This window comes from Ambystoma mexicanum, chromosome 6p (genome assembly GCF_040938575.1).
Source record: "Ambystoma mexicanum isolate Mex_15411 chromosome 6p, UKY_AmexF1_1, whole genome shotgun sequence".
Taxonomy (NCBI): Eukaryota; Metazoa; Chordata; class Amphibia; order Caudata; family Ambystomatidae; genus Ambystoma; species Ambystoma mexicanum.
This window is the reverse complement of record NC_090935.1, coordinates 1,211,503,835-1,211,520,017: the sequence shown is the minus strand read 5'-3', so window position 1 is coordinate 1,211,520,017 and position 16,183 is coordinate 1,211,503,835. Positions and strand designations below refer to the sequence as shown.

The 16,183-nt window shown below is 44.1% G+C and overlaps 1 protein-coding gene across 1 annotated transcript in view; it reads left to right on the top strand.

Moving 5' to 3' along the window:
• KIF27 (kinesin family member 27) overlaps positions 1-16,183 on the top strand; it is a 1,764,776-nt gene that overhangs the window by 583,700 nt on the left and 1,164,893 nt on the right. The gene's annotated exons all lie outside the window — the stretch shown is intronic.

Sequence of the window (16,183 nt, the reverse complement as noted above, 5' to 3'; positions counted from 1 at the left end):
AATTCCATTTAGAAGTGCTCATCTAATTGTTTGCATCCAGTAATTGACTGGGGTTATCCAGTTTGTAAACTGATGCTGATCCCCTGATAATTCATCAAGTTCAGGTGATACTCAGTAGCAACAGCATGCATATGAAAGCCATTGTTGAAGGCCTTTGGTGATAAGGGCTAGTAGGGCCATGCAGGATTTGAAGAGGATCAACAAGACAGCAGTTGCAACTTAACTTGATGGGTGTGGTGTCGCAGAAAGGACATGCAACATCCGATGGCTGTGTCACCAATTCCCGCTAACATCTGCGGCGGGTCGGAAGAAGGAGTCGGACAAGTTATGGACATTCCGACATGTTTTTAATAAAATTAAATGAATAAGGCCTATCTTACCCTACTGATAGAGGGATTCCCTGCCTATCAAAAGGAACTAAAGGTGCCCGTCAGTCGTCGGAAATCTCATAGTTTCCTGAAAGTCTAAACCTTACTCTACCTGACCCTACCACTAATATAACCAACTCCAGCAAGACCAGGAGAATGTCTTTCTTCCCACTAATATAACCAACTCCACCGAGACCAGGAGAATGTCTTTCTTCCCCTGGTCTTCTTTAACTTCTGGTGTTTTACACATCTCTCTTTCACTCCTTATGTTTACTAATTCAATCCTCTGGAATAGTCTCTGGATATCTCCTTAATAAGCACTTGTAGCTCTTCCACAGTGTTGTTCTTGGCTCTTATCGTCTCTTTACTGATGTACTTGTGCTAATTCTCCTTGAGAGAGTTCCCCACAACCTTGTCTACACTTGAAGATCTTTCACAGTCTTTCAACCCAGGCTTTCCTGGCTTGGGTTGAACTTGATCCAGTTTGATAACTCCCTTTTCCTGGGTTCTCTCTCTATAACTATATCTTTCTTTAGCTTGTTCATTTGGTAGTCTTATCTCACATCCCTCATTAAAGGATTCTATGCCAGCCTTTCTCCACCTTTAAACTCGTAGAGTAATTTCCCTTCCTTCCATGGTATTCGTTTCCAGTCTTTAACTATTTCCCATACAGTATGGTGTAAGAATTTTCCTTTGCTCACCACAACAATCCACCCCAATCCCCCCCCTCTTTCTCAGTGATAAATGTTTTTTATGGTTTTTGTTACCATGTAAATGTTTCTTTATTTAACTATCGATGTCTCAATTATATATTGGATATATTTCTTAAATGCTTATCTTAACATCAATATCACCTGTGTATTCTTTTTCCCCCCACTGTTTTTTTAAACACTGTATTGTTAAGCATGTTTTTTGGTATGATTAGCCCTGATTGAAAAAGGCATTAGTTTGCCGAAACATGTCTCACATAGGGCAACCCACTTATCTAATCAATAAATACGGTGATGCACTAAGGAGAAATACCAGTATCGTTTCAAATTAATGTGTGGCGCTGCTAACAAGTGAAGCAGGAGGTTCTACCTCCCATCTGGTATTTCCCATACAGGGTTGCTCGTTATTCTCTGTATTTGTTTTTCACACTTCCAGTTAAACAGCTTGTTAGTGATAAACAGTTTGTTAGTGAATATCTTGTCCCTATGACTGGGACGTGTTTCTCTCTTCATATAATCTTGCCCCAGCAGCGAATGTTGCAGTGCTCGGCACTCTGTTGGGCAGTGCTCTTCGTATCTGGCTTCTTGTGCTTCGGGTTCAACGGCTTCCCGTTCTTTGCTTCCCCTCTGACTGCTGCCATATACAGCTGCTGGCAATAGAGAGCAGCTCGGCTCCACGCTTTGATGGTCTCGGCATGCTTCACCAGTCATCCTGCCCAACACAATCTAGTTGTGGCCACGCCACCGCCTGGTGCAGGATTCATGTCTCCTGCTTCACAATGGTCTCCCCGTTGTTGTATGCGCCAGGCCTCCAGTGTCTCACGCTGGCGTTCTTCACCTCTTCGGAAGTCGCAGACTCTGCAGCCCGTCTCTGCTCTGCCTCTTCCAGACGTGATAACGTCAAGAGGCTTCCCCTGTGTACGATATTCTCTCCCCCTCGTTACTCTACTCATCTCAGTTAAATGTTCGTTTCTCCTTAAAGAGGCATCATATTTTCCTTTTCCAGATTGGGTTGTTTCAGCATTGCCTTCAGCCAAATATACAGGGATCTCATGATTCTTTACAGCAGGTAGTCCCACATATAACTGTATGGTGTGTGGCCTAGGCAGTTTCTCACAGGACCTGGAGTCCTTGTCCACTAAGGGGGGAGTCTCTCCCAGTGAGGTCCCACTTGCCCAGACCCCTATGGAGGATCTTGCAGAGCAGGCTCACCTCATTAGCCTCAAAGGGGGAGGCTCCCCATTGGGGAGAAGGGACGAATACTCTTGATTCGTCGTACATCATAAGATGTTTAAGTAGCACATGCTTCTTGGTTTAGCCAAATGCCTGTGAGAGGTCTAGCAGTTTTAGGGATCCTGCCTTCCCTGGGTTGTGGACCATCAAAAGTTCTTCTCTTAAATTCTGTAGAGTTGAAAGTTGCTGAGCAGGTTGTTTGCCAACAATGTGAGAAAAACCATTGGGTAATAATGATTATAACAATAATTCTGGTGTTTTATATAGCACAGTTATCATCCAGAATAATTGTAGTGGGCTTTGCAACTGATTTGACTTATTACCCACGTTATGATCCACAGTGTAGTACTCCATCAATTTATGGGTGTTTAAGAGAGTAGTGAAGGGCTGAGTCAACATGACCGACTGGGGTATGTGAAGGCATCATGAAGCAAGACACAGACAACGGATTCAACGTTTAAAACAAAAGGGTTTATTAAATCAAATGTCAGGATGGTAGAAGTCCTAACTTGCCCTATGCTAAGGTTCAACTTATAAGTCTATCTTTGTCCAAAACCTATTGTTGACCTCACAACTAAAGCTAAACATTGTATATGTCAATAATAAACAAAATGGTGATCAACACAAAGTTCTGAGCTTCTTCCAGCTCTTAGCTTCCTTTTCAGCCCCCTTTCCCAAGTTCAAGAAAATTCCACAAAAAGTCTTAAGATTACCTTTCTCAAGTTCGAGGCAATACAGCTCCACACAATCCTTGGGGGTTCCTTTGCCCAAGTTTCAGCCAACATAGTTCAAAAGGAAAGGGGTCTTGAGGCTCCGTACGCAAGACAGCATTTGCAGCTCCTCAAGTCTCAGGGTTTCCTTCCCCAAAACCTCAATGTACCAACTGGTATTTGTTTCAATCTTTTTATTTATTTATTTTTTTTTTTATTGAACTTTACTCAGTGAAACTAAGTTTTGTCAAAAAGAAGGTGTTTCGATCGCCTTCAGAGTGCTGTTTCAATCTTTTAAAGTTCAACACAACTCTTGGTAAACTTGACCCTCCTTCTGGATTGCATTACCAGTTCGCACACAGTGCTTCTTCTTTGTTCGTTTTACAATGTATTTCTCAATCAAGGGCTCACTGGTCTAGGCGCAATTGTCAGACCGCACGGTACACCCATCACAGGCTGCATAACCAGGAAACCTAGGCTCTCCAGCCCACACAGGCTCTTCTGTATTTGCTCCTGTGTACAGATTCACATTCACTTAGCTTCTCTTTGTTGGCCTCCTGGCCTTATGTGTAGTTTAACACTCTCCTGGCCTGCCTCTTGGCTTTGCCATAATGTGTTACACATCTCTGTCAGTCTTTGGCCTTGCCGCACTGTATACATTCATAAAGTTCACTTTGTGGTGGTCTGGTTTATGCCCCCTCTTTCACACTTGCACTCTTTTCTGTAGGCTGCCTTCGAAGGGGCACTTTCTTTCTCGGCTATCATCTGCTATTAACTTTGCACGTAAAGATTTATTCAGTTCAGTATTCAGTATGCTTTGTTTTAGATTTTAATTCAGTTCGGTATTCAATATACTTAGTTTCAGCTTGGTTTCCCGTTTTCATTCATACAGCACTTCATTCAGTATGCACAGCCCGCTAGGAATGCCCCGGCTTTTGAGTGGTTTTCCCCGACACTCACCGGTCCTCTGCTTTCCTCTTGGGCGGACCTGACTGCTTTCTTTCTGCTTCTTGGCCGGCGGATCGGCCTCTGTGAGCCCCCCTCACACTTTGGGTGCTGTCCACCACACACCGACAACTCTGCTGCCTCTGCACAGACACAGATGGCGTGCCTGCTGCTTTCTTGCTCATTCACAGTCCCAGCTGCTATCTCTCTCTCTCCCTCCAACACGGAGGCTCCCACACATGTGGCAGCCTAGCGGCCCAGGTCGCCCTGGGCTCAACAAGTCGCCTGGGACATGGGCTGGCGTCCTGGCTTCCTTTCAGGCCCCACCACGACTGCCTCCCCTTGACACGGGTCCCCTGCTGGTCTCTGCCACACAGGCATCCCTGTTGCTTCTCCTGCGGCTCCACTGGTTTCCCTTTTATACACCTGCAACCTTTTTGCTGGAACCAAAAATGACAATTTTCAGGACGTTTCCGGCACTATTACCACTGGCACAAGGACCGGCAGCACTAATGGCGCTTCCCAACCCTAGTGGGTCCTATGGACCCAATGGGGAATGAGGATTTACCGCCTCCTTGCAACTTGTGATCTGGTGCAAATTGCGCCAGACCGAGATGTGGTAGCGCTATTAGCGTAGGGTGGTATCCTGGCAGTATTACAACCGGGATACTGCCCAACTCGTGATGAGGCCCAGAGATCTTAAAAACATAACCAGTTCCTAAACCTAGTAGACAAAAGGCAATCTAGAACCCTGCTGAAGGTTCCATGTCCACTACCTTCTCCCCTGAAGCAATCGGCGATCGGAAACTCCCTCTACCATCTTGGAATAGGGAAGACTCGGGCCTCTGGAATAAATTTGCTAAGTACTGAACCTTAAAACCCCTGCCACAACACTCACACATTTAAAGAACTCCCCCCCAGGTTCCACTAATAGACTGCTACTCCTGCATCCTATTCTAGGAAACTGGACACACTTATGACACATGGACCTATGACACATGGACCTATGACACATGCACCTATGACACAGTCTTGCAACACTTTCATTTCGCTCCTATGATGCACCCGCACACGCTGCATGTACCTACAACACATGCTTTCACTACACACTCATATGACACACACCCTCCAATGACGCACATTCTTATGCAGTTGCAACACACACTCTTATGACACACACTCCTATGTCTTTTAATCAAGAGAATTGAGCAATTGTCTCCTGTGTCCATTTTATTGGGGCCCTGTTCTTTTGTGCTTCTTTCAGTGCTTGTAGCATTGGCCGTGTGTATGCTGCGTAATCGAGGATCCACGCTCTGCAATAGTTACATATGCCAAGAAATTTCTGCATGTCCTTCACTGTTTTTGGTATGATAATGTGTCGAATGGCTGCTGCTCTGTCTGGTAGTATTCTTTTTCCATCTTTAGATATTTGCTGGCCAAGATACACAACGTCAGCAAGGCAGTATTGTAACTTTCCTTTGTCCACCTTGTATCCTTTGGCAGCCAATACGTTAAGCAGTGTAATCAAGTCTTCTCTACACTCTTCTTCTGTTTTACTGCAGACGAGTAAATCGTCTACGTACTGTATAATGGTGCTCCCTACATCTATCTTGCCAATGTCTTCTCGTAGTACTCTGTTAAAAATGCTTGGGCTCTCGCAATACCCCTGTGGGAGTCTGCGATGTTCATATCTGCTGTTTCCTAATGTAAAAGCTGTAAGGTACTGCGACTCTGGTGCGAGTGGCACAGAGAAAAAGGCATTTTTCAGATCAATGACAGTGAAGCAAGTTGCCTCTTTTGGTATACTGCACAATATTGATCACGGGTTAGGCACTAAAGGGAACTCTTCTAAGAGCAAATCACCAGTAAGAACACCATTGGGTTGCTTGTGCGCTAGTTGTATTGCTCGCCTGAAACGCTCTCCTCATCAGGTACAGCAGCAAACAACAGCGGACAGTATTATTCCTCGCCTGAAACTATATAACCAATATCAGCCTCAATAGCACGTTAGTGCCCTGGTTGCATTGCTCGCCTGAAACGCTCTCCTCATCAGGTGCAACAGCAGACCGCATCAAACAGTATTATTTCACTCCTAAAAGTCAATCACCAGTATAAATTTCATGAGGTCACTAGTTGCATTACTCGCCTAAAATACTCCCCTCATCAAGTACGGCAGCAAGGAGTAACAAATAGTATTATTTCTCTCTTTTAGTACCTCACTAGTAAAAGCATCATTAATTCAACAATGCACTGAGAGCATTGTTCAGTTAGAACGCTCTCCTCATCAAGTGCAACAGCAAGGAGTATTAATTCTTTTCTGAAAATATATCACAGTATAAGCATCATAATCACACTAATACAGTGATGACATTTTCCGCCTAGAGCGCTCTCATCTTCAAATAACATAGCAAACAGCAGCAGGTACTGTTATTTACTCCTGAGAGTACGCCCCAGTGGCCGGCTCTGAGTAAGAGTCAGAGCTGGCCGTCTTACCATGTGGTGGATACACAATCCCTCTAGCCAGTGTAGGAGAGCGGGCACAACTCGCAGTAAACCCGCTACCGCTCAGAAGATTACAGCATAATCAGTAATAAGCTCTATGCGAGGAACGTATCAATTCACTTTCATGGAATGAAGCGAGTGCTTCACACAGCGACGACAGGTGCCGTTCGCGCAGTTCTGAGACAACTCAGTTATTGTGCAGATATTTGAAATACGAGCAGGTCTGACCGGCTGCTCGGCTGCGCTGCGAGCAGCGGACAGCAGACAGCCACTTTCAGACCACTTACTTGGAGCGTGCGCTCGGGTGGTTTTAAGGATTTTTTTCAGAAAGTGGGCGTGGCTTAAAACAAAGTCAATGTAAAGTCCTTTGAAGTGGAAGTTTCTCCGGCAGCGTTTCACAGCAGTACCAGACGACAACCACTTTCAGACCACTTCCTTGGAGCGCGCGCTCGGGTGGTTTTAAGGATTTTTTTCAGAAAGTGGGCGTGGCTTAAAACAAAGTCAATGTAAAGTCCTTTGAAGTGGAAGTTTCTCCGGCAGCGTTTCACAGCAGTACCAGCAGACAGCCACTTTCAGACCACTTCCTTGGAGCGCGCGCCTCCACATCATAGCTGCCTATAAAAACTGTCTTAACTTTCCAATCCTGGAACTCATGTGGATATACTAACCTCATGAAATGGCACTCAATGATTGATTGCCTCAACCGTCCTTCAATTTTAATGATTCAGGAAACTATGAAAACTACCGCCTTCTCACTACCTGATTATACAACGTACTGTATTCCAGCTATACGTTCCTCCGTTGGTCGCCCCTCTGGAGGTATCGTGATAGCTGTGGATAATGCTCTAACGGTCACTTCAAAAATTGTTAGGATGGCCACCAACTTGCTTGCGATACTAGTAGAGACAAATATCCACAGTTATCCCCATCTAATTATTATCACAATTTATTGGAACCCGATGCACACTCTGATAAATGAGATGATTGACATCGTTGAAAACTGCTTAGAATTTGTGACTCACGAATATGGAAACATCAAAATAATATTAGGCGGAGATTTCAACTGTGATTGTAGGACTAACAATGAGCTTAGAGGCTCCTCAAACAATGCACTATCGAAACGTAGGGGTGCAACATGGAGGACTTTCCTAAAGGACTGGGACTTAGATATTATTATACCGGACCAAGAATCCAACTAGACCACATGGTCAAGAGATGTAAAAACCTCAACAACTGACTTTATATTTGTCACCTACAATTTACTCTCAATATCTTTACTGTTAGTAATTACTCAGATGCCGTATGGAGACCACGCACAAATATTAGGCACTCTGAACCTTAAGCTTTCTATCTGACCCTTCGACAATGTTGTGTGAAATAGACCGTCCACTGGTCTCTCTTAGATGGACTCAAGCTCTATGCAAGCAATTTACTCAATATGTAACATCAGCCATTGACAACTGCCGTATCACTAAAGGAATCTCTATGGATGCTATGGAACAACTCTATGCGGAAATAATCTATGCTGCATTATCAAATTTTAGCAAAAAAAAAAAAAGTATTGCTATTAAAAATCGACATCCATTTGATCCTTCGTGTAAAACACAGAAAAAGGAAAAAAATAAGGCCCTACGAGCTTTGAAAAAAAACAATGAATTATCCCGCGAAATGTTACAAATGCAGAGAAACCGTATTGTGGCTGCATATAAACAAAATTTAAAACACATAAGGCTATTAAGACATAACGAACTTAACTGTAATCTTATTCAAGCTATAACGGCCCATGACACACGAACTATCTGGCGAACAATTAACAACACCAATGCTCAAGCGTCGACCAATGCCATACCTGAATCTACCTGGCATACTTATATCACAAACAAATTTCAGATTCCAGATCAATTTCTGAATATCTGCACACCTATGTTACCTTATCAAGATCTCCCGCAATTAAAGTGGTCCTTTGCTGACATCAAGTGGGCTATAACCAAACTTACTTATTCTAAATCAGCTGGCCCAGATGGCTTTCCTCCTTGCTTGTACAAAGCCGACCCTGATTTATGGGCGACGATCATAAACATCAAATTTCAGGCCATCTTCAATCGGGGATCGTCCCTGCCTCATGGCTCTCGGCTAACATCATACCAATATTTAAAAAGGGGGATGCTACCCTACCACAGAATTACCGGCCCATCGCCTTAATTGACACTGTGGCAAAATTATTCGCAATTCTTCTTCTTCATGATCTTGAAAAATACATCGAAACGCACAAACTATACTCTAAATATCAAACGGGATTTAGGAAGGGATTGAGCACCTCGCTCAATGCCATGATAATGGCTTTTGCTATCGCAGGAGCAAAAAAAACATCGGCAAACCCAGTATATATCGCCCTTATCGATATGTCATTGGCTTTTGATACGGTGATACAGAACCTTCTGTGGGCTAAACTAACTAACATGGGAATTCCATCGGTGCTAATATACTGGTTTATCGCCCTCCATACTAGTATCTCCTATAAAATCAAACTTACCTCGGAAGATTGTACAACCAAACCTATTAGCACTGAAATAGGTCTAAAGCAAGGTTGCAACAAGGCAGGGATGCGAAAAACTTGTTCTCTGTAAAAATTGGCCTTATTCAATTAAAGTGGCTCGCCTTTGCGGACGACATTACAATATTTGATCCCACGCCGGCAGGATTCCAACTCAAATTGCGATTATTTGAAGACTTTGCAACAGCACACAACCTAACGCCTAACCCAGCTAAAACAGCAGTAATGAAATTTGGCGTCTACAAGAGAACTGGAAAGTTTCAATGGCATATACTGCGAATCCCCATCCCCTCTAAAGTAGAAACGATCTACTTAGGGTACTACTTATCGGACAAAACTTCCATCAAAATGTGGACTGACCGTCTAAACAGAAAGATCAGGCCACTCATATCGCAGTTAAGAATAATATACGGCAAATATTGCAAGTTTTCACTAACTCCTCTCATCGAGTTCTTTACTCTAAAAATTGAAACTGTCATTCTCTACTCGCTTGACATATGTTTGGGCGAAATGGGTGCAATTTTGGATCAATTGCAGGGGACATCTTTGAAACGTGCTATGTCCCTCCCAATGTCACTACCTAACACAGTCCTAAGACACGAGCTAGGCTTAGTAGCGCCATCTACGCGCTGGAAATGGCAGCTGCTCACGAACTATGCAAAAATAATCTTTCCTAAGGTGAATTCCCTATACGATGAAATAAAGCAAACAATTGACTCAAACCCAACGCCCGCAATGGCTCAATATCTGATAAGAATTCACGACATTTTAAATGAAGTCGACATCACAGTTGATGATGTCCATACGAAACCTGCTTACGCCAAAAAAAAGCTGTTTGCATGTGATTGGTGTAGGACTATTGACCAAATAGGATCTTACAAACTCTACAAAGAATACTACCTATATACAAAATAACGCATACCTGGATACAACTATATTATGCTGCTCCCTTGCAACCATACTCGTAAAGTATTTTTACGGTTCAAATTCAATTTGCTGCATACCAAAGAAAGAATTTCAAATTGGGTAGGATACAATATGCATGCTGGAAAAAAGACTGTAGATTCCCCATGTGCACTGAAACTATTGAAACCTTAAAGCATCTGATTTTACATTGTCCCTATTTTAAACATCAAAGAACTGTTTTACTGATGGAGTTTGTAAATATTAACTATACTGATTGTTTAGTATTTCTTTGGGCCAGAATGATGCAGGGCACTTATAAACCCTTAATATATGCTTTAACAAGATTCTGTAAAGTGATAGAAAAGGAATTAGACAAATATGCCAATGCTCAGGTTTAATTAACTATATAGGCAATGTTTTAATTATGAAACTTTTTATGTTTTATGGAAAGATGATTTTAAATTTCTGCATGAATTATATTGTAAAGAATATTTATCACATCTATTTTGTAAAGATTTTGTTACTTTGTAATAGAATCAAACACAAATAAAAAATAAAAAAAACACAAAGGGAACTCTTTTTGGATGACGTCATTGAGTGGGCGGAGGTCCTGGACCATTCTCCACGCCCCTCATTTTGCTTTCTTAATCGGAAAAATCGCTGTGTTGCATGGGGAAGTTGATGGCACTAAGATACCTTGGCTTAGGAGTGCATTCACTGTTTCTCTAATACCTTCCTCTGCTTCTTTGGATATTGGGTATTGTTTCACTCTGGGTGGGAGGGCACCTGGTTTCAGTTTTATTTTTATGGGAGTTACCTCGTGCAACAATCCTACATCGTGTGGTCCTCTAGTCCAAATTTCAGGTGCTACCCTGGCCATGTCTTCTTCAAATATTGTCAGTGGGGCCTTTATGTTAGCCATGAGTGGGTTGTGTTCCCTCTGTATTGAATCATAATGTCGCATGGTATGCTTATTTCCATTATTATTTCTCCATCCCCTTCGTAATCAGTAAACAATTCCTCATCAGTTATATCTTTTAGCATTATGTTTGGCTCTATACATAGCACACTTCTCCACTCGCGTCCTTGCGTGTCCAGGCCTATGACCATAATGCGTTTCTTGGAAACTTGAACTGCCTCAATGTCTATAGACATAATTGTGCCTGGTACTACATCTGTTGGTGTGATTGGGCGGAATATAAAGTCGGATGGTATTCTCCACTCTTTGTTATTTCAGGCACTACTCGGGCTAATACCTGTATTCCATAGACGAACATGTCCATGTCAATGGGAATCCCTCTTACTGCAACTTCCTTTGTAATCGTGCTTATTATCAAGAGTGCCCGTACGGGGCATACCCCTGGCGTTGAGCACACTATTCCTCTTTCAGTAAAGGCTATGGTCATGTTTAACTTACTGAGTAAGTCTCGTCCCATCAAATTGATTGGCGCGTCTTCGTAATACAATAAGGGTGCACGCACTGTTTTTTCCCCCACTGTTACTTCAAGATCTTTTGTATAAGGAACTTTTAAAATAGCCCCAGAGTACCCCTGCGTCTTCAAATTTCTTCCTGAGAGCTGAAAACGCCCTTCTGTGAGGCATGATTTTTCGGCTCCAGAGTCTACCATAAAGATAAACTGCTTGTTTCCTATCTCTGCCGCCACTAGTGGTTCCTCATTTGCATTTTGTGTGGTGGATAGGACTGGACACGCAAGTGCTCCCAGTGGGCTGTCCTAGTCTTGGTAACTTTGCTGACCTGGCATTGAAAAAACGTTATCACCCACGACCATTTCACAGCGGAATGGTGCAGGAGCACCGTTTGCGGCCGCTGCAAAAGGGTTATTGTTTATGTTCCCAACTGGGTTTTGTCTCGCCATGGGCTGTAGTGCGTATTGCTGTTGTAGCTGCTGCTGCTGTTGCTGCTGTTGTGGGGCTGGCTGTCTCTGTTGCATTTGGGGGTCATAGCAGTATTGATCCTGTTGTCCCCCCTCCCCATTGGAGCTCCACAAGGGATACCTGGTTGTGGGCAGCCCCACCCCGTTCATTGTTCATGGGCTGTTGTTGCTGCAGTTGAAAATACCCTGATGGTCGCATTCTACAATCTCGTGAATAATGTCCCCATCTTCCACAATTCCAACATGACCCCCGTTGTCCTCACCTTGGTCCTTGTCCACCATACCCTCTGTTTCCCATTCCTCCGTATCCTCCCCTTTGCCCGCGGTACCCACCTCTTCCTTGGGCTGGCTTGTTCTGCCACTGCGATCCTTGGCATGGCTGTTCCTCTCCGTTCCACTGTCCTTGGTCCTCTCCAACCCACTGAGCTGATATTCCAACGGGCCTTCCTCCCACGTTTTCCTCTCCTTCGTTTCCTCTATCTGCTGTTGCACTGGCAGTAATGGCGGCAACCTTCACTAATTTCGTCTGTACCAATTTTGCTTCGTCAGCCAGCCTCTTTTGCGTGACCTCCTTTTCCTTCTCTTTGATCCTCCTCCAGTGGTGTACAATTATGCTCTGAATTTCAGGCCACCCTTTGGCTTCGATCCCAGCTATTTTGTCCAAGGCCAGCTGCACCTCTTTCGGCAACCCCTTTTTAATGATAAAATAGAATAAAGCTGTTGATTGATTCCATGCCGTACCAGTTTCGCTTCTCCATAAATCTTGCACTCGCAAAATGAATTGCACAGGATCCTCGTTCTCCTCCATCGTACACTGCATCACTGCATGTAAATCTGGAGCATCTGGAAATGCACGCCGCAATGCATCCCACACTTGTGCTCGAACATTGTTAAATGGTGATCCATCGTGTTGGTCACAGCTCATCATTACTCCCGGGAACCCTGCCCTTTCCCAGATTGTGTCTGCTTGGTCCCCGATTGCTGAAACTAATAGACTTTTTACATCACCTATAGCTAACGGCATACCTGCCGTGTTCTTCTCAAATACATGTATCCACTTACCTGCCCCTCCCGTCAGAGGAGTTTTAACAAGTTGGTTTTGTCCATTTGGGCCCACGGAATGTAGTTTGGCCTACCTGCTCCTTTATGTATCAGTGGCATTTGTAGTTTTTGTTTCTTTCCCGTTCTGCGTGTCTTCCCTTTTTTCATTTTACTTACCAATATGTTTCCTATCCTCCCTGTTCGTTGTCTTAATCTACCTTGCCGTAATGGTGGCGATAGTGTGTCTGGGTAACAGCGGTTTAGCTGCCTCTTCGTATTCATCTAAATCGTCCCATATTTCTTCTATTTCTGACTCTAGCTCGTTATTATCCTCCCAGTTTTTCTTGGGTTCACTTCCTTGTCTTTCACCCTGGTCTCCACTTTGTTGAGTCTCTGGTGTATCTGGGCGTATAATTCTCACTGGCTTGTTATTCAATTGGAACAGGAACTGTCCTGACTTCCACTCTTGTTCTCGTCTTTGCTGTGATGACGCCCCTTGTGATGCTATAGATTGTCCTGATACCGAGGCTGCTGGGGTTGCATTGCTTGCTGCCCCTATCGGGGGTGTGAGATCTGCCAGTGACAACGGAGGTACCTCCCCTCCCCCTGGCAGCATTTGCCCTTTGTCGCATAGAGCTCTTAACCGTGTTATTTCCATTTGTGCGTGTGCTAGCTGACGGTTCCTGTTAAACGTGCTATGTCCACAGGAGGCGTGCTCGTGGGGCAGTACAGGCCTCCTTTGTCATATGGTGGAGGTTCGGGGGCTGTTGCCCCGCTCTGGGCAGTGGCGGTGGGTGGTATATACAGGGGTTCACTAAACCCTACCGCTGGCCTAGTCATTAAGGGATAGATTTTTGTTACTTCGTTTTCGGTTGTAGTTGTTGAGCATTCCCCTTTTGGTGTCCCACCTACTTCTTCAGGGTTTTTCTGCTTTTCTGTCATTCGGCTTGTACCTACCTCTGCCGTGGGGGCAACTTCCTCAAACATTCGCCATAGATCTAACACTTCTCTCCGGTTCTGTAACTGTTTCCCTTTGTATCGCGCTAGCAAATGTGTTGATACTAGGTCCAACACTCTTTTGTCAAATGATCCTCCTTCTGGCCAAATTGGTGTGACCCCGTCTCCCTTTATCTCAGTGATCCACTGATCGTGATACTTCTGTATCCTATCGCTATATAGTGGAAGGTGCTGGCAAATATGTGCCAGTGGCGTTACTCCCCCCATGGCAATGTTTCTTTTCCTTTCTTGTGTATTCTAGTACCTTTGAATCTCTTCCCACCTCTAACTAGGTATGTCAGTTACAATATGTGGAAATAATAAGTTTTTTATCAATGCTTGCAATTACCATATGTCACATTAGCTTTCTGAGAGGTGTTACCTGATCACCCCTCACAGTTTATTTCTTCTGTTTTACCTTATATCAATCACAAATTACTTGTATTAAAATACTTTAGCGTGTTCAACAAGACATATACATAAAAGCAGACCAACAAACATATAATCATGCAACATACACATGCACTGCCTGCGCGCGTTTGTTCTTTCCCTATTCCCGTTACTGTCCCTGTCTTTTCTTCTTCCCTATACTACCTACTATTTCGCATTCACTCCCCACCTCTTTCACCTTTATTATGTCTCAAGATTTCTTACTTCCATGGAAAAAGAATATTCTAAAAACTACTCCGAGCCTACACGAGAACCCTACTATTTTTCTCTTTATCTCTATTCGGCACTTGGTCGAGACAAATGCTCCGCGGCGCCGCCTTCTACCCCCTACGGGCTAGGATACCACTTCTCTTCTTCTTCTCACTTCTTACAACACCTAATGGTCATATAAAGGATAGATCAGAAAAGCCTCACCGTCACTCACGCAGAGCCTATTCTTGGCTACCTTCCCTTTGTTGCTAATTCCCTTCTTCCCGTATTTCCCCTTACCTTCCTTTGGGGTCTTTGCAACCGGGACTCCACGTGTTCAGTCAGGTACTCCGAGGGTCGCCGCTCACGGCCGGACCTCGCTCAGGTCCGTCCCCCAATCAAGCCGTGGCCTGCCTTTGCGAGCAGCTTTTTCGATCGGGTATTCGTCAACCGGGAACCCTTGACCCTTTCTTCTTGGTGTGCACAGTCTGGTCAACCACGGAGGCGATGGTTCTGCTGGGGGGCGCTCTGGATCTCGCTGCCGGGCGGCGCAGGCCTCAAGGCACCTCTTTAAATCACGTTGCAGGGGTCACCAAAAGGGCGATGTAACTTTACATAAGGGCAAGGGGCAATCCCACTACCGGAGGCACGCGGTCCAAGCCTTGTACTGAGGAGCGTACAATGTAAGGGGGCCTGAGGACCCCTCGCTCCCATACAACAACCACGCACATTTGAAAGACTGGCATCCAAAAGGGGTCTGAGCCCGATTGAGGGAGACCCGAAGTATACTAAGCTTGGTGAACGGAGCAACCTTGCAACTTTGTGTTGAACTTTATCGTGACATGTCTGAGACCGGCAGAGGGGGGGACCAACGAAAGCTGTGTGGTGAACGGTCTGAGACCGGCAGAGGGGGACCTTTGTGAATGTTTTGGTTGAAACATACATTTTTAAGTCAGAGAGACTTTAACGTGGAAGGCCAGGCGAGTCTCGACCACGGTTTTTAACTGTCTACTGTGTTGATAACCGAGCCAGAGTGTGTCATCCTGCCTACAAGGATCAGCTTACCCCATGAGGCCTAACATGGGGAGGAAAGCTGGTTCAGCCACATTATCATTTTAACACTGATTTTTCCTTTTGCACAAGAGATGGGGCAGGCATTAGGTTTTTGTTAGCATAGACCATTTTGATTTGACGGACTTCACTAGGACTGTATTGTTTGATGGTCGAGACTACTCCCATCTTAGTTATAGGGCATAATAGGAGTTTTTCCAACCCCAACATTTCCAATAAAGGTTTTACTTATTGTATCCATTGTGTCGGTGTCAATACTTGTGATACCATGCCTTCCCTACAGGTGTAAGGGTTATCAGTATTTTGTGTGTAAGTGTTTGGCATGTGAGAGTATGGTGTATAAGTAGCATATGAGAGTTTGGTATTAAGTCACACCTCCTATATACATGAAAATATACATTGAAGGCAGATTTGAATTTGACGTGAATTTTCAATATATACAAAAAATGAAAAGGAGTTCTACAGTTCATACATGTTTGCAATTTACATCTCCTGGAAAGTGACATCAAAATAAGCCCCAACTTTCATGTGGGTTTTCAGATTTAAAAGTGTACATGTATGAAAGGTACATCCCCCACACATATGTGTAGAGTTTTTATATAAAATGTACATT